The sequence below is a fragment of the Heteronotia binoei genome, chromosome 19, assembly GCF_032191835.1.
Source record: "Heteronotia binoei isolate CCM8104 ecotype False Entrance Well chromosome 19, APGP_CSIRO_Hbin_v1, whole genome shotgun sequence".
Lineage (NCBI taxonomy): Eukaryota > Metazoa > Chordata > Lepidosauria > Squamata > Gekkonidae > Heteronotia > Heteronotia binoei.
This window is the reverse complement of record NC_083241.1, coordinates 1,984,379-2,007,638: the sequence shown is the minus strand read 5'-3', so window position 1 is coordinate 2,007,638 and position 23,260 is coordinate 1,984,379. Positions and strand designations below refer to the sequence as shown.

At 51.6% G+C, this 23,260-nt stretch overlaps 1 protein-coding gene across 1 annotated transcript in view; it reads left to right on the top strand.

The window, feature by feature from the left end:
* The first annotated feature begins 484 nt into the window (after positions 1 to 484).
* GLCE (glucuronic acid epimerase) overlaps positions 485 to 23,260 on the top strand; it is a 95,870-nt gene continuing 73,094 nt past the window's right edge. The window contains exon 1 of the mRNA XM_060260156.1: positions 485 to 585. The gene's annotated coding sequence lies outside the window, so the exon portion shown is untranslated. The remainder of the gene's footprint in view (positions 586 to 23,260) is intronic.

Sequence of the window (23,260 nt, the reverse complement as noted above, 5' to 3'; positions counted from 1 at the left end):
GGGAAGCGCAGCCCTGCAGGCGAGGCCATGCCCGGCTCAGCCTTCACGCCGAGGAGGGGAAAAAGCGCTTTCCATTTATTTGCATATGCAAATCCCTGATGGGGCCGGAGCACGCAGCACCGCCCAAGGTCCCTATTGGGTCCGCCTGCAAAGCCAAACATCCCTTTTTTTCTGCAGTGGAAGAGGACCCGCCCCTCGCACGACGCGATTGGCGGGTTGCGCCTGGCCTTCCTCTCGATTGGTCACCGCCGCCTTCACTCCGCCCACCAGACAGCGACTGAGCAGAAAGGCTGGGCGCGTCCTGATTGGACGGGCGCATGGAGCGGCGGGGCTGGTGGGCGGGGCGGCGGGGCGGGCGCGCCATTGGGGCGCTTGACGGGCGCGGCGGCAACTCCGGGCCCCGCCCCCTCGGCCCCTCTCGGCCTCGTTGGCTCTCGCGGGAAGTGGGCGGGGTCTCGTCGCCGAGGCTTCTGCCCGCCCTCTCAGCCCCGTCTCGCCTCCTGCCCGCCCGGGAGACGCGAGCAGAGCAGAGCGGAGCAGAGCAGCGGAAAGGAGGGCCTCGGCTTCGCGGAGCGGCTCGCGCAGGTCAGAGGGCGGGACCATCTCCCCGGGGGGGGGGGCGGGAGAGGCCAAGGGCTGCGCTGCGGGGGGGGGCAGGAGGAGGAGCAGGCCCCGCCCCCAGCACTGAAGGGGACCCTCTTTGAGGGGGGGTCCCTCTCCTCCCCCCCCAAGGATTCTGCGCTCAGAGGGAGGGGGGGCTGCCTCCTTATCAGATTGGAGCCCCCTCCTGACAGGCCCCCCACCCAGCATTGAAGGGGACCCTCTTTGAGGGGGGGTCCCTCTCCCCCCCCCCAAGGATTCTGCGCTCAGAGGCAGGGGGGGCTGCCTCCCCATCAAATTGGAGCCCCCTCCTGACAGGCCCCCCCACCCAGCATTGAATGGGACCCTCCTTGAGGGGGTCTCTCTCCTCCCCCCCCCCAGGATTCTGCGCTCAGAGGAGGGGGGGCTGCCTCCCCCTCAGATTGGAGCCCCCTCCTGACAGGCCCCCCACCCAGCATTGAAGGGGACCCTCTTTGAGGGGGGGTCCCTCTCCCCCCCCCAAGGATTCTGCACTCAGAGGCTGCGGAGGCTGCCTCCCCCTCCGATTGGAGCCACCTCCAGATAGGCCCCCCCACCCAGCATTGAATGGGACCCTCCTTGAGGGGGTCTCTCTCCTCCCCCCCCCAAGGATTCTGCGCTCAGAGGCAGGGGGGGCTGCCTCCCCATCAAATTGGAGCCCCCTCCTGACAGGCCCCCCACCCAGCATTGAATGGGACCCTCCTTGAGGGGGTCTCTCTCCTCCCCCCCCCCCAGGATTCTGCGCTCAGAGGAGGGGGGGCTGCCTCCCCCTCAGATTGGAGCCCCCTCCTGACAGGCCCCCCACCCAGCATTGAAGGGGACCCTCTTTGAGGGGGGGTCCCTCTCCCCCCCCCAAGGATTCTGCACTCAGAGGCTGCGGAGGCTGCCTCCCCCTCCGATTGGAGCCACCTCCAGATAGGCCCCCCCACCCAGCATTGAATGGGACCCTCCTTGAGGGGGTCTCTCTCCTCCCCCCCCCCAAGGATTCTGCGCTCAGAGGCAGGGGGGGCTGCCTCCCCATCAAATTGGAGCCCCCTCCTGACAGGCCCCCCACCCAGCATTGAATGGGACCCTCCTTGAGGGGGTCTCTCTCCTCCCCCCCCCCCCCAGGATTCTGCGCTCAGAGGAGGGGGGGCTGCCTCCCCCTCAGATTGGAGCCCCCTCCTGACAGGCCCCCCACCCAGCATTGAAGGGGACCCTCTTTGAGGGGGGGTCCCTCTCCCCCCCCCAAGGATTCTGCACTCAGAGGCTGCGGAGGCTGCCTCCCCCTCCGATTGGAGCCACCTCCAGATAGGCCCCCCCACCCAGCATTGAATGGGACCCTCCTTGAGGGGGTCTCTCTCCTCCCCCCCCCAAGGATTCTGCGCTCAGAGGCAGGGGGGGCTGCCTCCCCATCAAATTGGAGCCCCCTCCTGACAGGCCCCCCACCCAGCATTGAATGGGACCCTCCTTGAGGGGGTCTCTCTCCTCCCCCCCCCCAGGATTCTGCGCTCAGAGGCAGGGGGGGCTGCCTCCCCATCAAATTGGAGCCCCCTCCTGACAGGCCCCCCACCCAGCATTGAATGGGACCCTCCTTGAGGGGGGTCTCTCTCCTCCCCCCCCCAGGATTCTGCGCTCAGAGGAGGGGGGGCTGCCTCCCCCTCAGATTGGAGCCCCTCCTGACAGGCCCCCCACCCCCCAGCATTGAATGGGACCCTCTTTGAGGGGGGGTCTCTCTCCACCCCCCCAAAGATTCTGCACTCAGAGGCTGCGGAGGCTGCCTCCTCCTCCGATTGGAGCCACCTCCTGACAGGCCCACTCCCCAGCATTGAAGGGGACCCTCCTGGGGGGCTCTCTCCTCCACCCCCCCCCCCCCAGGATTCTGCGCTCAGAGGAGGGGGGGCTGCCTCCCCCTCAGATTGGAGCCCCTCCTGACAGGCCCCCCCCACCCAGCATTGAAGGGGACCCTCTTTGAGGGGGGGTCCCTCTCCTCCCCCCCCAAGGATTCTGCGCTCAGAGGGAGGGGGGGCTGCCTCCCCATCAAATTGGAGCCCCCTCCTGACAGGCCCCCCCACCCAGCATTGAATGGGACCCTCCTTGAGGGGGGGGTCCCCCTCCTCCCCCCCCCAAGGATTCTGCGCTCAGAGGCTGGGGGGGCTGCCTCCCCCTCAGATTGGAGCCCCCTCCTGACAGGCCCTCACACCCAGCATTGAATGGGGGTCTCTCTCACCCCCCCCCCACGGATTCTGTGCTCTGAGAGGGTGGGGGCTGGCTTCTCAGATTGGAGGCCCCTCCTGACAAGCCGTCCCCCCTGCCCCCACCATTTAGCGGGACCCTCTTTGAGGGGGGGGGTCTCTCTCCTCCCCCCAAGGATTCTGTGCTCAGAGGCGGGGGGGGGCTGCCTCCCCCTCAGATTGGAGCCCCCTCCTGACAGGCACTCCCCCCTCCCCTCCCACCATTGAACGGGAACCTCTTTTGAGAGGGGGTCTCTCCTCTCCACCCAAGGATTTTGCGCTCAGAGGCCGGGGGTCTGCCTCCCCCTCAGATTGGAGCCCCCCCCCCTGACAGGCCCTCCCCCCCAGCATTGAATGGGACTCTCTTTGAGAGGGGGTCTCCCCACCCCAAGGCTTCTGCGCTCAGAGGCGGGGGGGTCTGCCTCCCCCTCAGATTGGAGCCCCCTCCTGACAGGCCCTCCCCCTCCAGCATTGAGCAGGACCCTCTTTTAGGGGGGGTCTCTCTCCCCCCCCCCAGGATTCTGCGCTCAGCGGCCGGGGGGGGCTGCCTCCCCCTCAGATTGGAGCCCCTCCTGACATGCCCTTCCCCCTCCCCCCCAGTATTGAGCAGGACTCTTTTTCAGGGGGGGTCTCTCTCCTCCCCCCCCCAAGGATTCTGCGCTCAGAGGCCGGGGGGGCTGCCTTCTCCTCAAGATTGGAGCCCCCTCTCGACAGGCCCTCCCCCCGCAGCATTGAGCGGGACCCTCTGACTGGCCCTCCTCCCCCCACACTGAATCCCACCTGAGGGTTGGGGTGTTTCTGCAGGGCCTCTTTGGGGTGGGGTCCCTCCAGGGCCAAGGCTTGGGGTGGGGTGGGGGTCTTCCAAGAGAGGAGGGTCTTTGGAGTTCCCTGAGTGGTGCTTGTGGGAAGGAGGGGGGGCCTGAGCTGAGGCTTCTGTGGCTTTGGGGGGCAGTGGGGGCCCAGGAGAGGATGGGTGTGGCCCCTCCCCTCCAGCCATGTGCCTCCCCTCCTCCCCAATTGAATCCCTCCTGAGAGTTGGGGGGGGGGTCTGGAGGGCTCAGTGGTCCCCTTGCGGTAGGGTGAGTTGAGGTCCCTCTAAGAGTTGGGGGGCATCTGGAGGGCCTCCCAGGAGAGGGGGGGGTCTTTGGAGTTCCCTGAGTGGTGCTTGTGGGAAGGAGGGGGGGCCTGAGCTGAGGCTTCTGTGGCTTGGGGGGGCCAAGGAGGGGATTTTATTTATTTATTTAGAATTTATATCCCGCCCTGCCCACAAGTGGGGCTCTGCCCTGTGACCCCCTCCCCTATGTTAGGGGGGTTACGGAGGGGCTAGTGGCCTCCGTGGGGTGGGGTCCCACAAGGGCCAAGCCTTGGGCTGGGGGTCTTCCTTGGAGTGGGGCGGGGGGGTCTTTGGCCTCGGTGCTCCCTGAGTGGGAAGCGGGGGGAGGCTGGGCCCTCGTTGCAGCCTGGCTGGGGCTTGTGGCTTTGGGGGGGCAGAGGGGGCCAAGGGACGGGGTGGCTGGGGTTCTGCCCATGTGCCCACCCCCTCATAAACAAGCCTGTGGGTTCACTGGATCTTCTCTGGCCACTGACAGGGAATGGGGAGGGGGGCAGGGTTACCGGATCTCAGGTTGGGAAACTCCTGGAGATTTGGGGATGGCGTCTGGAGAGGTGCTGTGCAATGCCACAGAATCCACTCCCCCTCCAAAGCATCCCTTTTCTCCAGGGGAACTGATTTCTGGAGATGAGCTGGAATTCTGGGGGATCCCCAGGTCCCACCTGGAGGCTGGCATCTCTAGCAGGGAGACCAATAGGTCCTGGGGGCCAGCACTAGTCAGGCCCCAGTAGGAATACCTACTTAGGAATGCCTGTAAAGGTGAAGAAGAAGAAGCCACCGAAGTGAAGCCCACAAATCTGGAGCCAGACTGGGAGGACCTCTCGGTTTGCACAGCTTTCGCTGGACCTCCCGACCTGGGTCTGGTTTTTGTCTGGGAATTTTAAGGGCTCCATAGGGCCTGTCAAAGTTGGCTTTTGCTGAGTTTTGACTTAGCTGATGCTGTCTCTCTGCGTGTGAAGTCTGCATGATTGGCAGTGTGCTGCAGGGCACAACAAATCCCCAGGTTGCCACGGGGCCCAGAATTTTGATTGCGGTGTCTGGAATTTCCAGCAGTGACTTCAGTTGTCAGTAGGTGAATCTTAATGCCTCATTAGTGGTGGGTGAATTCCTTTCTTCACCCACTGCCTCCTGTACGGCTTCTAATACTTAGGTATAAATAAGAGTGTTTTGAAGTGCTAATGCGATTTTTTAAAATGTGGGGGAAATATTTCTTTATCAAATTTATATCCCACCCTCCCCGGACTCAGGGCAGCTGAGGATCCCCCAGAATTAGGCTAGAGTTAGGGATTATGGTTCAGAGAACCTCTGCTTGAACGACCCAGGTTCAATCGTTGGCATCTCTGGCTAAGAAGACTGCATATTTAAACCCCGCCCTTCTCTCAGTCAGAGTCTCAGATCGGCTCACAATCTCCTTTCCCTTATTAGGAAGGGAATTATTAGGAAGGGAATTGAAAACAAATCACCCAGTATCATAATGCCCCTGTATAAATCGATGGTGCGGTCTCATTTGGAGTACTGTGTGCAGTTCTGGTCACCGCACCTCAAAAAGGATATTATAGCATTGGAGAAAGTCCAGAGAAGGGCAACTAGAATGATTAAAGGGCTGGAGCACTTTCCCTTTGAAGAAAGGTTGAAACGCTTGGGGCTCTTTAGCTTGGAGAAACGTCGACTGCAGGGTGACATGAGAGAGGTTTACAAGATTATGCATGGGATGGAGAAGGTAGAGAAAGAAGTACTTTTCTCCCTTTCTCACAATACAAGAACTCGTGGGCATCCGATGAAATTGCTGAGCAGACAGGTTAAAACGGATAAAAGGAAGTACTTCTTCACCCAAAGGGTGATTAACATGTGGAATTCACTGCCACAGGAGGTGGTGGCGGCCACAAGTATAGCCACCTTCAAGAAGGGTTTAGATAAAAATATGGAGCACAGGTCCATCAGTGGCTATTAGCCACAGTGTATGTGTGTATATAAAATTTTTTGCCACTGTGTGACACAGAGTGTTGGACTTGATGGGCCGTTGGCCTGATCCAACATGGCTTCTCTTATGTTCTTATGTTCTTCCTCCCCCACAATAGAGGTGGTTGGGGCTGAGAGAGTTCTCACAGCAGCTGCCCTTTCATGGACAACTCCTGCAAGAGCTATGGCTGACCCAAGGCCATTCCAGCAGCTGCAAGTGGAAGAGTAGGGAATCAAACCCGGTTCTCCTAGATAAGAGTCCTCACACTTAACCACTACACCAAGCTGACGAAGAAGACGAGGCAGAAGGGGACATGAATGACCTCCACCGGAGAGCCTCCACCAGTCTGAGGAGACGAGACTGACCAATATGATGGTGTGATCTAAGATAGCTTGGAGTGGGGGGGAGAGCTGTGGCTCAGGGGGCAGATTATCTGCTTGACAACACAGAAGGCCCCAGGTTCAATTCCCAGTTCAGTCCCCGACATCTCCAGTCAAAAAGTAAGGGACATGAAAGTCTTCTTTCTGAGACCTTGCTATTTCAGGTAGACAGTTCTGACGTTGATAGATTGAGTCTGATTAGTAAAAACAGCTTCATGTGCATGCATGGGTTAAAAGTTTTTATTTTGATTGTAATGTCAGGGTCGTCCTGCTATTTATGTGCAGAACGCTTTTATCATCGCTTTAATAAAATTTCCAAGAAGCTTTGAAGAGGTTAGGGTTAGGCTTTGTGATAGCGATGATTAGGAAATCAGGTCATTCAATTGCAAAATGCATAGGAGTAAGTTTTTGGACTGGGAGCCAAAGAGAATACATCCAGGTCTGGAGTAGTTCGAAATTCTGGGTTTGGGATGGGAGGGTGCTTCCTTGGGGTTTGTAAAAACAGGATGGTGGAATAGTGGTGGAGGTGGATGGTTCTTAAACCTCTGATGCTTAGGGTGATGAGGCAGAAAAGTGTCAACCTTGGTGATGATGAAGAGGGAACAGTGTGAGAAAATGAGTTTTAATGAGCAGGTTTGCAGAGATGTGTGCCTCACCCGCGTATGAAAAGCTGAGCACCCGCTGCGAGATTTTAGCTTGCAAACTTTGGCATTGTGTACCTACTCCGTGCACTTGGCCAAACGTCGCCTTGCCTTTTGTGTATTGCTTCGGTACAGGTGCTGTCTGGGCTCAGAGCAAGTTTGTGAATAGTTCTTTGTGTGTTGCCAGCACCTGCTCACGTGGAATTGAGATAGCACAGCAGACATCTTAAAATGGTGTCACATGAGCACACTGGTGGGGAAAAGAGAAGTCCGCTTTCCTCAGCCTTAATTTAGCACCTCTTACCAGATGGGTGCCAGGGGCTCTTTTGGAAGCAGTGTTGAGATTGAGGCATTTTAAAAGCTACAGTGCTGTTGTGGGATGTAAGCAGGGTTGGAAGTGCCTTGAATGGTCCTCATTGTGGACGGCAGTTTGGTTTTTGCTGCTTTTCCACCGTGTCGTTGTGTTCGTTCTTTTGAGGCCGCGCGGCAACAAACGTGCATGGGAGAAGCAACTGTTTACGTGTTTCCCGATCCTTACATGAAGAATGGTGGTGTCTAGAATTCAGAACTGAGCAAAAGCAGGAATGGTGGCCCAGTGAGAAAGAGTTTCAAGCGAAAGAATCCCATGCGATTGGCAGTAGAGTGTGATTGTTCTACTTAGGAGTTTTCCGTTGAGCGTGTAACAGGATGTACCCCTGCTGGCCCAATTCTGGTAATCTGTGGGAAACGTTATTTGAGCAATTCAAGGTGAATTGTACTGACGCTGATTTGGAAATTCGTGTTGGTTGAAGACCAATTCTTGCACAGCTGGTTTTTGTGCCCAAGACTTTCTCGGGGAGAGATTCCCAGCAGTTTGTGCCAAAGTATCTGGTAATGATCAATTCTTCTGCTCCTGCCATTCCTCGTTTTAAGCCAAGCAGAGCAATTTCACTAAATAGATGCAACTCTTTGCTGGCTGCAGCCCTGCTAATACTGTGCCAATTGAGAATCCCTCTTTAGATGCCATTTTCTATGTTGCGCTGTCTTAGCAGGCATAGCGTTGCTTTATAATCGCACCAGAGCATGCTTCACAGTCCTTTTAAAGGAAAAAAACCACAGTTTCCTCAGACAGAACATGTTCTAACATCACATTGTCCAGCTCCAAGACGATAGGGCTTTAAAGATAGACATTTTAAAGCCAGTTTGAGAGAGAGCCCGTTTGGTGCAGTGGCTAAGTGACTCTTATCTGGGAGAACCAGGTTTGATTCCACTCCTCCAGTTGCAGCTGCTGGAATGGCCTTGGGTCAGCCATAGCTCTCTTATCTGGGAGAACTGGGTTTGATTCCCCACTCCTCCACTTGCAGCTGCTGGAATGGCCTTGGGTCAGCCAGAGCTCTCTTATCTGGGAGAACCGGGTTTGATTCCCCACTCCTCCACTTGCAGCTGCTGGAATGGCCTTGGGTCAGCCAGAGCTCTCTTATCTGGAGAACCGGGTTTGATTCCCCACTCCTCCACTTGCAGCTGCTGGAATGGCCTTGGGTCAGCCAGAGCTCTCTTATCTGGGAGAACTGGGTTTGATTCCCCACTCCTCCACTTGCAGCTGCTGGAATGGCCTTGGGTCAGCCAGAGCTCTCTTATCTGGGAGAACCGGGTTGGATTCCCCACTCCTCCACTTGCACCTGCTGGAATGGCCTTGGGTCAGCCAGAGCTCTCTTATCTGGGAGAACCGGGTTGATTCCCCACTCCTCCACTTGCACCTGCTGGAATGGCCATTGGGTCAGCCATAGCTTTCGTAGGAGTTGTCCTTGAAATGGCAGTTGCTGTAAGAGCTCTCTCAGCCCCACCTACCTCACAGGGTGTCTGTTGTGGTTGTGGGGGGAGGTAAAGGAGCTTGTGACGACTCTGAGATTCAGATTATAGGGCAGGATATAAAATCCAATATCATCTTCTTCCCTCTTTTGCTCCAGAACTGAAATCTGATTGAAATCAAACTCGCTTAGTCTGTTTCAGACTTCTTTTTTTCTGGTCTGGCTGAGGTAAACTGCAAAATTGTACAGCGCCTGGCACGTGATCAATGTTAAATAGTAAAACTTCCTTGGTTTCAGTCAGTTTTTTGTTGTCTGTTTTTAGCATGAAAACGAATGCTAAAGCAAAATGAACTGGCTGGACTTCATTTTCAGAAGGAAAATCCCCATTGGTGTTACAGTTGTCTTTGATATTTTGTTTTCATTTTGAGAATTTATATGTTGCCCCTCCGGAGACTTCCTCAAGGTAGCCGCCAGCCTTTCCTCGACGCATTTAATTTTGCAGCCTCTCTAGACCGCTAAAGGTTAGCCGGAATACGTGATGGTGTTCAATAACAGCCTATAGGAGAGGACTTTGTTCAGGCCGCCTCTGGGGTTGTGCAGTTTATTTCCAGGGCTTAAAATTAGCAGAGGCCCACGATGATTAGCAGCTGGTCAATAACCCAGAAAGGCGCAACGCTGAGTCCGGCGACACTTGGCAGTCATTTTTTGCAAGACTTTGGTCCCTGAGCTCTTTTTATTATCAAATCGATTCTTGGACAATAGAGCTTTCTGTTTACATGGCCGATTCTCTCAGGCTGCTGCCAAAGGAAAAGGAGACCGCCTGGATTGTCACCCGTCCATTTCCGAGCTCTCTTTAGCAACTTTTAATTAAATTGCGCACCTGTTTTCAAACCATCCCGGCTGCATGTATTTTAAGCTGTTTCTCTTCCCCCTGGACTCCCTGCCCGCCCTCCTTTCCCCGGCTGAAATGGAATGAGCTTGTCTGAAGCCAGCAGTGTGGGAGAGTTAATGTCTGCACCCTGCAGGTGAAATTCTGTCCCTTCCATTGTCAGGGAGTGCATTTCAGTTTTCGCTGCTGCATCTGTAGGATGCATACGAAAACCGTCCCTTGGTAGCCTCGTATGATAGAACAAGCGTAAGTATTGCTGTGCAGGGTTAGGTCAAAAGTCCTGCTTTCTGTGTTGAAAAAGTGACCGGCCAAATGTCCCAGGAAACTTTCAAGGAAGGCTTAGTGAAAATTGACCTTCTGTTGAGTACCCAGGTGTGTGATATCCAGGTGTATACTGTCCGTGTACATGGAAGCAGAGTTGAGCTTCTTCATCTAACCCTACGTTCTTCTTCAACGGGGAGTGGCTTAAATCAATCTTCTTTCCTCCATTTTGTCTTCCCAACGATCCTGTGTAGTAGGTTAGGCTCGAGAGTGTGTGTGAGCCGCGCAAGGTTGCCCACCAAGTTTCTGTGGCAGAGTAGAGATATGGACTTGGATTTCCCAAGTCCTGGTCCAAAAACTCAGTGGACCAGGCATCATTGGAACAGGCTTCCTCGGGAGGTGGCGGGCTCTCCTTCCTTGCAGGTTTCTAAACAGAGGCTCAATGGCCATCTGACAGCAATGCAGATCCTGTGAATTTAGGGGGTGGTGTTTGTGAGTTTCCTGCATTGTGCAGCGGGTTGGACTAGATGACCCTGGAGGTCCCTTCCAACTCTTCTATGATCCTAGCAGGCTTCCTCCTTGGGAGGTGGTGGGCTCTCCTTCCTTGGAGGTTTTTCAACACAGGCCGGATGGCCATCTGACAGCAATGAAGATCCTGTGAATTTAGGGGGAGGTGTTTGTGAGTTTCCTGCATTGCTCAGGGAGTTGGACTAGACGACCCTGGAGGTCCCTTCCAACTCTATGATTCTTGCACTGTAACCAATAAACAGGCTACACGGGTTAACTGTAATTTTTTCCCTCAGAGTCCTCTTTTTTTTAAAAAAAGCCTATCTTCTGGGCTCAGAAGATCTTCTGGCAGTGAATTTCATAATGAGACAGTGCAAATAGGAGCGAGTCATACAGGTAGTCAGAGTAGAAAGCCATGCATGTAAGTAAAAGTCCTCTTGCAGAAGACTGATTGCCTCCTTGCAGACGGCAGCAGAACAGAGTTCAGACACAACCTCCCGTAGTGGAATTTGTTCCTGCTTCTGATTTCTGAGCATGTAAGATGGGTGCATTAAAACCGAACTTGAGCTATCAGCTTGGAACTCGACTTGCTTCACTCCTTGTGTGGGTGTCCGTGGATGCCTTTTCTGTATTACAGCTTTGGTGTAAACCACCAGGTGGAGTGAGATTTTAAACCTCTTGATCAATCAATCAATCAATCAATCAATCACCTTTCATTTGTATCCCGCCCTCCCCGCCGAAGCAGGCTCAGGGCGGCTAACAACAAAAATTCAATATGCATTGTACAATACAACATTTTAACTACAATTAATTAAAATCTATTACAATTCTAAAAACAATAAAATTAATATTTTGTGCTATTACCTAGATGGCGAACTTTACTTAGCAGTTCTAATCAGTGAAGGCCATTCGAAACAAGGTGGTCTTGCAGGCCCTGCGGAACTGTTCAAAGTCCCGCAGGGCCCGCATTTCTTCTGGAAGTTGATTCCATAATTGTGGAGCCATAACAGAGAAAGCCCGAGTGCGGGTACTTTGGAGTTTTACCTCTTTTGGCCCGGGAATAGTCAGCAGGTTCTTCCCTGCTGACCTCAGTGCTCTCTGGGGTTCATGTGGGGAGAGACGGTCCCTAAGGTAGGCAGGTCCTCGGCCATATAGGGTTTTAAAGGTAATGACCAGCACTTTGTAACGAATCCGGTAAATAACTGGTAGCCAGTGCAGTTCACGCAGCCCCGGCTGTATGTGCTCCCTGAGATGGATCCGAAGGGGATGCGCTGATTTCTGGCCCTGCAGCAGACCTCTAGTTGATTGGTTAAGTCCTATTAAAGCATTAACTTTGGTGCAACCTGTGCTAATTTCAAGAATTAATTAGTTAGATATTGAAATAAGCAAAAGTCAGGGGTTTAGAGGAAAGCATTCTGCTAAAGCGGCTTCAGCGCAGGTCTAACGAAGTCATATCAAGTTATACTCTCAACTTCAGTGCTTTTAGAAGGATGTACCTCTGTTTAAGGAGCTCCGTGGCGCAGAGGGGTAAAGCTGCAGTACTGCAGTCCAAACTCTGCTCATGACCTGAGCTCAATCCCGGCGGAAGCTGGGTTCAGGTAGCCGGCTCGAGGTTGACTCAGCCTTCCATCCTTCCGAGGTCGGTAAAATGAGCACCCAGCTTGCTGGGGGGAAAGTGTAGATGACTGGGGAAGGCAATAGCAAACCACCCCGTAAAACAGGGATGGGGAACCTTTTTTTCTCCCAAGGGCCATTATGGATATTTATAACATCATTCGCGGGTCATAAAAAATGATCAACTTAAAAAACAGTGCTCTGCCAAAGGAGAATGATTCAGGCTGGCAGAATTAATGCAAATAATTGTTTTTCTATTTGAAGTCATGTGAGGAGAGCCTAATTTCGGTACCGAGTTCGGTACAAGGTGCTGGTTATGACCTTTAAAGCCCTTTATGGCCTGGGACCTGCCTACCTTAGGGACCGTCTCTCCCCACATGTTCCCCAGAGAGTGCTGAGATCGGGGTCTCAAAACCTTCTTACAATCCCTGGGCCAAAGGAGGCCCATCTGAAAGTGACCAGAGACAGGGCCTTCTCGATTGCAGCTCCTTGTTGGTGGAATCAGCTCCCGGAGGAGGTGAGGGCCCTGCGGAGCCTTGAACAGTTCCGCAGGGCCTGCAAAACAGCCCTCTTCCGGTTGGCATACAATTAATTGTTATCGGAATGCCTGAACACTCAATCTCGAACACCAGATTATTTAATATTGGAATATTGAAGAATTGATTTAAGGAAGGTAGCATAGTACATACTGAAGTGAGCTTTATGTGTTTTTATGTATCTTATAGGTATTTTATGTATTTTATTGTGTAATTATAATTATTAATGTATTATTAATGTATTTAAATTGATTTTGTTGGTTTTTATGTTGTAAGCCGCCCTGAGCCCACCTCGGTGGGGTAGGGCGGGATATAAATCGAATAAAATAAATAATAAAATAAATAATAATTTGGCACACACACACATACCCGGCCCGCCGCCCTAGGCAAATGCATAGGTCCAGGGCTTTTTTGTAGAAAAAGCCCAGCAGGGACTCAATAGCAGATTAGACCACACCCCCTAATATTAGCATATTAGGTCACATATTAGCATATTAGGCCACACCATCTGAGATAATCAAGTGCAAGCTGAACTGTGACAGTAACTCTTCCAGGCCCTGCAGCATTTCTAGCCTGCCAGCCAGGCCCCAGAAAGGCTGCCGCACAGTACATCTGAGCCCTGTGATCCCTGCCTGGCCCTGGGGAGGCTGCTGCACTGCGCGGCTGGGCCTCACAATCCTTGCTGGCCAGCCAGGCCCCAGGGAGGCTGCCACATGGCTCAGTTTGGCCCAGCAATCCCTGAGGGCCACACCAAGTGACCTCGAGGGCTGCATACGGCTGTCAGGATGGAGGTTCCCCACCCCTGCCGTAAAAAGTCTGCCATGAAAACGTTGTGAAAGCAACGTCACCCCAGAGTCGGAAACGACTGGTGCTTGCACAGGGGGACTACTTTTACCTTTTTACCTCTGTTTAGGATTGCCCTGTAAATCTTCCTGTGTGCAGGTAGAGCAGGTGGTCAGTAGAAGGAGCTGTGCTTCCCTGCCAGCTCTGTCCCCCCCCCCCCCGCCCCATAGCTGCCAGGCGAGAGGGCAGAAAGCCCCTGGTAACAAAAGATAAAAAGGTAAAGGATGCCTCCCTGAAATTAGCGTTTTTTAAAAAGGTAAGCTGTCACCACACAATGCCATTTTTAGCTTTGGAATTTTTGACTGGCCCGCCAGCCCTTGTCAAGAGGTAGTCTTATTGAACCTCTGGTTGGAGCTGGGCTCTGTTGGGTGGGTCAGTTTTGCTGGTACCTCCCCAGTAGTGTGGCTTTGAGTACTGCTTAAAGTTACATGGACAGGTGGGCAAATCTTATGGAGAAGATTCTGGGTCCTTTCTCTCCCTTGGACTCCGTGCCACCTAGAGCAGGGGTGTCAAACATGCAGTTCAGGGGCCAAATCAGGCCCCCGGAGGGCTCCTATCAGGCCCCCAAGCTACTGACTGTCATCCTTCTCCCTATATCTTGCTTCCTTCTGCGTAACAGCTTGCTTTGCAAGGCTTGCTCAATTGCAAGCTACAGAGCAAAACCTCTATTTTCTCCATTGGCTGAGGCTCCTTGGGGAAGAAGGGCGGGGAGGCAGAGCTTGCTTTGCCCGACTCTTTCAATCCCACAGCAGAACTACTGAGCCAAGCCTCTCTTCCTTCTATTGACTGAGGCTCCTCCTCCGCAGTCCCCTGGGGAAGGAAGGAAAGAGCCGGAGCTTCCTTAGCCCAGTTTCCTGGTTCCCATGGAAGAGACACAAAGAAAGCACCTTTAAGAGCAATGAGTGCTAATGTTTTAAGGATGTTTTAATTGTGTTTGTCTGTGTCCTTTATGAAGTTTATATCTCTGCTACCTAATCTTAAATAGATACGCATATGGCCTGGCCCGACATGGACCTGCCCAACAAGGTGTCATTTATGTCAGATCTGGCCGTCACAACAAATGAGTTTGACACCCCTGACCCTAGCGTTAAGCAGCTGTGACTGCTTTCTGTACGGTATAAACTGCTTTCTTTTTTTCGTACTGGAGTTAAAACCCTTTGCTGTGTTTTGTGTGGGCCAGCGTATTAAGGAGGGCGACAATACTTGGCAAATTAAATGTGCCCTGTCCTTCTGTACCGGCGAGGATTACACCCTCTCTCACCCCAGAGGATCTCTAAAGAGCATGAAGATGTTGACTTGCAGGATTTTATATTATGCTTTTCGTGGCCTGGCCTGGCCAGGGTATTGAACATCGAATAGCTGCTCCATCGCCTCTAAAACAAAATTTCCTTTCGAAATAAAAGAAAAAGCCCTTCGGTTATTTTATGCAGCGTTGTAACAGCGACTGAAATCTTCATTTGAAGCGCAGCCAAGAGCTCCAAGCTGTGGCAGTTGCATTCTGGAGCAAATGAGGCTTTCATTTGTTTGGATCCTGGGTGCGGCTCTGGAAGGGTAGGGTTCCAAGTAATTCCAGCTGCGGTCGTCCTCTTGCAGATGGGGGTGAACGGCTCTTGCGTCTTGGAAGCCGTGCTTCTTTGTCTGACTCGGGTCTGATTTGGAGTGAGAGGTGCCCGTTTCCAGAAGACTTTGGGGCAAGTTCATTGCATTCTCGGTGGAGTGGGGGAGTTAAAAAGTCCTTTGTGGTGTCTTGCTGAGCACGGTGGCCCCAGTTGAGACCGGCTGTTGCAGCAAAGAGTAAGATCTTTTGTGGGTCTGTGTCTGTCTCGAGGTTGTGTTTTCTCTTCTCACAGGCTAACTCTTGAAGCAGGAAGACAGCTGGGTCGGTTCTCAGACTTCCTTTAAAAGGTTTAACTGATTAATCTCTCCGTTTGGGGAGAGTTGACAATCCAGGTGCTCTTCTGTGTTGCTTGAAGTTTATAATTGCATATGCATAAGTCTGGTTTGTAAGATCCAAGCCATTTCTTGGCACCGTATCTACAAGAAAAGGATTCTTTTTTTTTCTACGTTTCTCAGTGTGCCTCCAATAACCAAGTGTCAGGTTGGCTGTAAGCTGTGCACTTTGAACCCCAGGGGAGTAGCACAAATGGCAGAGAATTGTCTGATATTCCTTGCACAGTCTAAAATGTCAAAACTGTCCAGTTCCTTTCGCACCTCTTCAGGGATCAGCAGCAGAATAAAATGTCACGTTTCTCTTTCCCTCACCATTGTCAGCAGAAGAGGCTTTCGTCTGATGCAGGAGTGAGTGGAAGCACATCTTAAGGTATAAACTGCTTTTATCCTCTTCATTAGAGGAGAGGAAAGAAAGCCGTAACCAAATGCCAGCAGCATCAAATTGTTCTTGCTGCCTTTCTTTTAAAGGGAAATGTAGATGTAGTTGCCTTGCAAATAGACTCTTGTATCTGAAGAAGAAGACTGCAGATTTATACCCCGCCTTTCTCTCTGAATCAGAGACTCAGAGCGGCTTACAATCTCCTGTATCGTCTTCCCCCACAACAGACACCCTGTGAGGTGGGGCTGAGAGAGCTTGCCCAGAAGCTGCCTTTTCAAGGACAATTCTTGCGAGTCCATGGCTAATCCAAGGCTCTGAAGTCAAGAGCAGGGGTGGTGGCTTAACAAACTTGCTTAACATAAGAGCTACATAGAATAAATGTCAGATGTTTGAGAGCAGCAAGACATGAACATCAGATGTTGGAAGGAAAGGAAGGGAGGGAGGGAGAAAGGAAGGAAGTCAAATAGGTGGGGGAGGCAGGAGGCATTTAACTTTAAATGCATTCTCCAACTCGGCAGCTGGCCCCAGATTATCCAGTGATCTTTGTGGCTGGGAGTTTCCCGGCCAAATTGCACCCGCTTGGCATACTCATGCAGTGAAGTCTCAGAGCCTCTGCCTGCTAACTTGTGCTTTCTTGTGCGAGATGGCATCTTTCCCACGGTTTACCTGCCATCATAGGGAATTTATCCGGGATCAATCAAGTTTTTATATGGACGTGTCACTGCTATAGATTTATTGCCTCTTGCTTTTCTGGCCCCTGGCCAAAATGTCTATCTCCTTTGCCTGCCAGGAAGTCCCCCAAATCTTTGGCATGAGATCGTCTTACGAGCGTGACGATCTGAAAGATCTGGTCCCCATGTCTTTTTAAATTTTGTAACATCTGGCTTAATGGAGAGTTCTGGAGAACTTGAAAGCTTGCGCACTGTTATGTTTAGCCTGGAGAGGAGATGGCTGAGAGGTGATAGGATCACCATCTTCAAGTTCTTGAAAGGCTGTCATAGAGAGGATGGTGTGGAATTGTTTCATGTGGCCCCAGAAGGTAGGAGCAGAACCAGTGGGTTGAAATTAAATCAAAAGGGTTTCTGGCTCAACATTAGGAGGAACTTCCTCACTGTTAAAGCGGTTCCTCAGTGGAACAGGCTTCCTCCTTGGGAAGTGGTGGACTCTCCTTCCTTGGAGGTTTTAAAACAGAGGCTAGATGGCCCTCTGACAGCAATGCAGGTCCTGTGAATTTAGGGGGAGGGATTTGTGAGTTTTCTGCATTGTGCAGGGGGTTGGACTAGATGACCCTGGAGGTCCCTTCCAACTCTATGATTCTGTGGACTGTATATGCATACGGATTCCAAATCATTTCCTGGGCTTCTGAAATTGGAATCTGGTACAGAGTGTGCTATTGAGCCTGCACGTTTTATCCACTGCCGTTCTGTAGTCTGTTGTAGATCAGAAGCAAACGAAGCTCGTGTTTTGTTGGCTCTCACGATTTCCACCTTTCAGCCCGGCCTTTTATTCTCCGTCGGTCCAAGAGTCGGCTGTTAGGCAGAGCTGCACAAGTTTCATTGGTGTGTTTCAGTGCAGCTGGCTGGGCCTCTGGAAACCTGCTTAGGCAGCCTTGTGATACAGATTGTGCGGCTGCTTTCCCGCAGCGTGTGACCCTCTTTAGCTCACTTCTGACTGCTTGAGGTGGGCAGCCGTATTGGGCTTTAGCAGCATAACAGAGTTGGAGTCCAGCAGTACACTTCTTCCAATACAAAAACTTATAGTTTGTTGGTCTTAAAAGTGCCCGTGGTCTCAAACTTCCTTATTGTGCTTAGTGTGCTTGCTAATGGCTCACCAATGTCTCCAGCTCAGAGCCAGTTTTGTGTAGTGGAGAAGAAGAGGAAGAAGATATTGGATTTATATCCCACCCTTCACTCTGAATCTCAGAGTCTCAGAGTGGTCACAATCTCCTTTACTTCCTCCCTCCCCCCTGTGAGTAGGGCTGCCAATCCCCAGGTGTTCTTTCAAACATGCTGGCTGTTTGGCCTAACCCTTAAGAGAAATTGCTAAGAGGATTGTTGCAGCTTGAAGAAGCTCACGGGAAACAAGGGTTCAGTACGACCTTGTCCTTGGAAACTTGGATTATTGGCTGCATCTTTGGACAGACATTAAAACATCTGGAGTTCTACACCAGGATTTCATGGAATGAGATGGGAAGTTTTACCATAGGATGAAAAGGACTCTTGCTGCTATTGCTTCCTTTTCTATTAAGGACTAAAAGTTATGGTGGTTTTGTAATTTATGATGGTGGAATTTGTGTTTATTTTTGTTGACCTTGTATATTTTAATATAGAAGCTGGTTTTCACGGTGGGTTATGTACCTTTGATTTTTTAATCCCCAGGTGGGGGCAGGGGATCCCCCAGTTTGGAGGCCCTCCCCTCGCTTCAGGGTCATCAGAAAGCGGGGGAGGGGGAGGGAAATGTCTGCTGGGCACTCCATTATTTCCTATGGAGACCAATTCCCATAGGGTATAATGGAGAATTGATCCATGTGTATATGGGGCTCTCGGGGGGGGGGCTGTTTTTTTAGTTAGAGGTACCAGATATTTAGTATAGCATCTGGTGCCTTTCCTTGAAGTATCCCCCAAGTTTCAAAAAGATTGGACCAAAGGGTCTAATTCTATTTATTTATTTATTCATTCATTCATTCATTCCGTAACTTATATCCCGCCCTTCCCACAAGTGGCTCAGGGCGGCTTACAACAAACAATAAAATCGGAACAAAGTTATTACATTTAAAATCAAGCATTTAAAAACCTAAAAACCTTAAAATTTTTACATTGAAGCTATACAGTATAATCACAAAAATCTAGAAAGCTACATTTGTCCAGTCAGGCGTAGGCTAACCGGAAGAGGGTCGTCTTACAGGCCCTGCGGAACTGAGTAAGATCCCGCAGGGCCCTCACCTCTTCCAGTAGCTGGTTCCACCACATAGGGGCCATTGTGGAAAAGGCCCTGTCTCTAGTTGTTTTGAGACGCACTGTTGTTTTGAGCACTAGTTGTTTTGAGCCCTAAAAGAAGGTGCCCCATCCTTCATTATTCCAAATGGAGGGAAGGCATTTAAAAGGTGTGCGGTCCCTTGAAATCTGATGGCCAGAACTCCCCTCGGAGTTCACTGGTGCTTGTCACACCCTTGCTCCTGGCCCCACCCCTAAAGTCCCCAGATATTTCTTGAGTCAGACTTGGCAACCCTACCTGTGATGTAGATGGGGCTGATAGAGCTCTTACAGCAGCTGCCCTTTCAAGGGCAACTCGGTGAGAGCTATGGCTGATCCAAGGCCATTCCAGCAGCTGCAAGTGGAGGAATGGGGAATCAACTCAGTTCTCTCCCGGATGAGAGTCCACGCACGTAACCACTACACCAAGCTGGCTCTTTAATCTGGGAGAACTGGGTTTGATTACTCACTCCACATGCTGCTGCTGGTGTGACCTTGGGCCAATCACAAGTTCTCTTCGGGGCTGTTCTCTCAAGAGCAATTCTCTCACAGCTCCATCTTCCTCACAGGGTGACTGTTGTGGGGCAGGGAAGGAAAAGGAGATTGTGAGTCGCTCTGAGACTCCCAGTGAAGGACGGGATAGAAATCCAATCTCTCTCTCTCTTCTCTTATTCTGCGGCACTCTCCTTTGAAGGGCCAGGATGTTTAACGTGCAGAATTCTGGGTGCCCACTGAGTGCTTTAGAGGTAGGATAGAAACTCCTCGTCCCACCCGTTTGAGGGACCATCTCTTTCCAGACATTCCTTTGCTCCAAGCACAGTCTTCAGACGGCTGTTGCCTCTCCCACCACTCAGGGTGGCCCATCCGTCATCATCCAAAGCCCCCCTGGGGCCTTTTCCGTGGTCTGGGCTCCTTGGAGGCCTCCCTGTTCCCCTGGACTTTTGAGGGGATTTGAGCAACCAGCATCTTTTAAGGGTGAGAGAGATTTGGGGCTTGCTACTTCAACTTTGACTTTTAACGGAAAACGTTTTTAAAGTATTATTGTAAGCTGCCTTGAAACACAAGGAAAGGCCAGGATATAAATATTTCAGCGAATAAAAGGATAAACAAATAGTCTAAAGCAAAGTCTCACTTTGCAGAGCTTCCCTTGTGCGTCTCTGCTCTTAGCTGGGCCGAACGGGAGAGGCCCTGAGCTGGCTGCCGAAGCGTTCCCTGCCCTCTCTCCGCCTTCTGGTGAATTAAATCGTAACTCGTCGGGTCGGCAGCGGCTCAGCCAGCTGGCTCTCGCATCCGGCCCGATGCAGGCGCTCCTGTCCTGTTGGCGCTGTGATTAATGCACCATGTGGATGGCGGCACATGCCGAATCCTAGGTGGCTGCGTAAAGTAGGTCAGTTATTTTTAAGTCATGATTATTTTATCAATGCTCCTTCGTAGGGGATAATGGGTTGGGGGTGGGGGAGGAAGGGGGGGAACACCCAACAGTGCTGTTGGAGAGCAGCATAGCAGACCTGGCTTCGGATGGAAAATGGGTGCTTCGCTGCGCTTAGTCTTTCCCCCTTCGGCGGCACAAGCGGAAGGGCTGTGGCTCAGTGGTAGAGCATCTACTTGGCATGCAGGAGGTCCCAGGCTCAGTCCCCAGCATCTCCAGGTAAAAGGATCATTTAGGACAGCAGTCCCCAACCTTTTTGGCACCCGGAATCGATTTTGTGGAAGACAATTTTTCCACGGACCGGTTGGGGGTGGGGCAATGGTTTCGGGATGATGCATTTGTGCACTTTATTTCTATTAGTTTGGTGTGGCTGTTAAGTGTGCGGACTCTTATCTAGGAGAATGGGGTTTGATGCCCCACTCCTCCACTTGCAGCTGCTGGAATGGCCTTGGGTCAGCCAGAGCTCTCTTATCTGGGAGAACCGGGTTTGATTCCCCACTCCTCCACTTGCAGCTGCTGGAATGGCCTTGGGTCAGCCAGAGCTCTCTTATCTGGGAGAACCGGGTTTGATTCCCCGCTCCTCCACTTGCAGCTGCTGGAATGGCCTTGGGTCAGCCAGAGCTCTCTTATCTGGGAGAACCGGGTTTGATTCCCCACTCCCCCACTTGCATCTGCTGGAATGGCCTTGGGTCAGCCAGAGCTCTCTTATCTGGGAGAACCGGGTTTGATTCCCCACTCCTCCACTTGCACCTGCTGGAATGGCCTTGGGTCAGCCATAGCTCTCGCAGGAGTTATCCTTGAAAGGGCAGCTTTTGGGAGAGCTGTCTCAGCCCCACCCACCTCACAGGGTGTCTGTTTTGGGGGAGGAAGGGAAAGGAGATTGTGAGCCAGTCTGAAACTCTGAGATTTGGAGTGAAGGGCAGGATATAAATCCAGTTTCGTCGTCGTCTTATTATTATTACCACTACATTGCAATATATAATGAAATAATTATACAACTAATGGCCCAGTTGCTAATAGGCCATGGGCTGGTACTGGTCCATGGCCCGGGGGTTGGGGACTCCTGATTTAGGAGATGATGAGAAAGACCTTTGCCTGTGACCCTGGAGAGTTGCAGATAGTCTAAACAAACCTTGATGGACCAGCGGTCTGATTCAGTATGGCAGCTTTCTGCATGTTCAGGTGTTGGGCTGTTAGGATGGAGGTGGGCGCTGAATGTGGATCGGATTGCCCTTTGAAAGCACCTCATGACTTCAGACTGTATGATCTTGGAAGCGTTCAAGATTTTTTTAATGTTGATTTGATTTCTATTTATCATATCTGTCTTTTGGTTGTACTCCACCCTGAACTCTGCTCCAGGGAAGTGCGGCTTAGAAACAGAATTAAATAATGGCTACAGGTCTGGATAGCCCAGGCAATCCCCATCATCTCAGGTCTCACAGGCTAAGCAGGGCCAACCCTGGCAAGTATATGGGAGACCTACAAGGAATAACAGGACGGGGAGGCAGAGGCGGGCAATAGCAAGCCACGTCTCCGAATAGTCCCACTAGGGATTGCCAGAAATCACCCTGACTAGCAGGCCTGTGCATATAAACACACACACACTCACTCATCAAAAAACAAACAGAATTGCTTCACTTGAGGCTGAACTGGTAACTCTCCAATGTAGGGTCAGGACTGGTAGCGGGGAAAATGGCCACATCTCTATTCCTGCCTGTCCTCTTTACTGAGTCCTGACAGTTCTTACATTTATATTTAAAAGATGTTTTGCTCAATGTTAACCGCCCCTTAATTTGAGGGGGTTGGCGTGTTTCTGTTGTTCTTGGTGGTGTGAGGAAAAGTTTGAGTCCAGTGGCGCCTTTAAGACCAAGAAAGTTTTATTCTGGGTATAAGAATAACACTTGGTTGGCTTTAAAGATGCCGCTGGACTCAAGTCATGTTCTGTTGCTCCAGAAACATTGTTTGAGTCCAGATACCCTCCTGAATGCATCTTAGAGGAAACTGTGTCTACTAATTTCATATAGTTTAATCTTTCAATTTATACCCTGCCCTGTCCTGAGCCCCGTGGCGCAGAGTGTTAAAGTTGCAGTACTGCAGTCCTATGCTCTGCTCATGACCTGAGTTCGATCCCCGGTGGAAGCTGGGTTTTCAGGTAGCTGGCTCGAGGTTGACAGCCTTCCATCCTTCCAAGGTGGGTAAAATGAGTCCCCAGCTCGCTGGGGGAAAGTGTAGATGACTGGGGAAGGCAATGGCAAACCACCCCATAAAAAGTCTGCCGTGAAAACGTTATGAAAGCAACGTCACCCCACAGTCGGAAACGACTGGTGCTTGCACAGGGGACCATTCCTTTTTTCCTTTCCTTTCCTATCCCGCAAGCGGGCTCTGAGCGGCTAACAACATTAAAATCTTACAGAAACATTAAACAAACCACATCCAGACTAGACAATATCATAATTACAAAATCTGTAAAATTACAGAATCACAGAATTAGCAAAATAGTATCCAACATAACGTATGCACCTAGATGGTAAGGTACTGATGACTCAAAACAGCTTACATAGTTTTCTCCCCTCCGTTTTACTCTCACAACAACCCTGCCAGGTAGGTTAGACTGAGAAATACAACTGGCCCAAGGTCACCCAGGTGAGCTTCTGTGAGATTTGGGTCTCTCAAATGCCAGACCCAACACTCTTCACTACGACATCTTTCTGGCTGCTGGCTGCGCCTTGCCAAAATGTTCATAAGAGAAGCCATGTTGGGTCAGGCCAATGGCCCATCCAGTCCAATACTCTGTGTCACACAGTGGCCAAAAAAACCCAAGTGCCATCAGGAGGTCTAGCAGTGGGGCCAGGACACTACAAGCCCTCCCACTCCACACACCCCCCCCCAAGCACCAAAAATACAGAGCATCACTGCCCCAGACATAAGAACATAAGAGAAGCCATGATGGGTCAGGCCAATGGCGCATCCAGTCCAACACTCTGTTTCACACAGTGACCAAAGAACCCAGGTACCATCAGGAGGTCCACCAGTGGGACCAGGACACTAGAAGCCTTCACACTGTTGTCTCTCCCAAGCACCAAGAATATAGAGCATCACTTCAGAGAGTTCCAACAATACACTGTGGCTAATAGCCACTGATGGACTTTAAGGGATCTGTTGAGGCTGGA